Raw genomic sequence first — 1555 nt, forward strand, 5'->3', positions numbered from 1 at the left:
CACATTGGTGGATTTACTTAATTTTGTGAAAATGTTTTCAATCCATTAAACATAGTTATTAAGTTTAAATCAAGTGATACTTCAGTTAAATGTATAAATAATTAGAAATAGGCACCATCTAGCAACTGCATAAGACTTTTTAAGCTCCATTAAAATCACTGTTTCTCAATCTGGGGGGGCATAGTGCCACTACAGATGAATGAATGTTGAGCTGACCTAGCATAGATGTGAGTTATGTGGTGGCTCTGGTGCAAGCAAAGTTATTTAGCTAGATATCTGACTTCTAAAAGGGGGCGTGACAGAAAAGGTTTGACAACCACTGCACTTAATGAACTTAGCAACACAACGCTGCTGGTTCCTCACAGCACAATTGGATCCCTCTCAACTTCATGTGGAAATAAATACATTCACATCCATTCACATACAACATTTTGCTGTCTGTTGAAAGCCTGTGACATACAGGAAAAGTACCTTAGATAATTGTATAGTTCTACTAGTATACCAATTGAGGGTCTGTCTGTCTGTCTGTCTCTCTGATGCAGGCACGACATTGTGGGACAGTGATGCCCTCGCACATCATATTGGAGAAAGACAGCAGAGCTACAATGACTTTCAGATCGTTGCATCTGAATCACTTGCAGATAAATCTTCAGTACTAGATGTTTCATAGTAGGCAAGTTTCTTTAGTGGACTGGTTGGCATTGTAGGATCTGCCAAATACCTGCATGATGATAAGACATCCAAAAATCAGTCCAGGGTAACACTGAAGTATGAAGTAACCACAAAGTTCCCGCAACTGTCGATGGATCACCTTGGAAAAGACAATGTGAAGTATCCGTATGTTTTTGATGACAAAATAGCATCACGTAGTCACAGGAATCCTTTATGGGGCATAAACCTTCTTTGTGTTTGACCGTGATGTATCTGATGACAAAACTTATCAAGACACATCGAAGGCTACCTGAAAGTGATCAACAAGATTCCCACTGTTGGGATAGAGGGGGGTGGTTCCCTGAAACTGGAGGACAAAGACATCAAAAAGGTTGAGAAATTCTCCTGCAAATTCCATGGAGACTTCTTACTTGATAAAACTCCAACATCCTTTCAGGATGCAGTAGAAGTCGATCAAAGCCTGCCAAGATTGCTGGGAGCAAACGGAGAAAACGCTGTACCAATGAAGGTCTGGTTGTTGACCCTGATACATCTGGATTCTTCTGCTGCAAAACTCGTCTGTCAGATAAGTGCTGTGTTAATAGATGAAGCTCAGGCTGTTCTGAAGGAGCTGAAAATGAGGTGCAATGATGCACTGAGAACCACCGCACAGCAGCAGTTCTCCCAGATTGGCACAAAGAGTTCAAGCTGGAGTTTCAGCAAAACTTGGCAAAGATACTCCCATCAATCCGAGGAGGAGGAGAAGAGGAGGCTGTGTTCGCAGAGATCCTGAAGAAGACCTGAACGAGTGGATGGACTGTAAAGAGAGAGAAGTCTACACCTTAATGTCTTTAACCAACATGATGAAAAACACCAAGATCGTCCCCTCTCAGAATGTTCTTAG

The 1555-nt window shown here is 41.7% G+C and overlaps 1 pseudogene; it reads left to right on the forward strand.

Moving 5' to 3' along the window:
• LOC123973117 overlaps positions 1–1545 on the forward strand; it is a 9000-nt pseudogene extending 7455 nt beyond the window's left edge.
• Positions 1546–1555: the final 10 nt, after the last annotated feature.

This window comes from Micropterus dolomieu, linkage group LG06, assembly GCF_021292245.1.
Source record: "Micropterus dolomieu isolate WLL.071019.BEF.003 ecotype Adirondacks linkage group LG06, ASM2129224v1, whole genome shotgun sequence".
In the NCBI taxonomy this organism is placed as follows: domain Eukaryota; kingdom Metazoa; phylum Chordata; class Actinopteri; order Centrarchiformes; family Centrarchidae; genus Micropterus; species Micropterus dolomieu.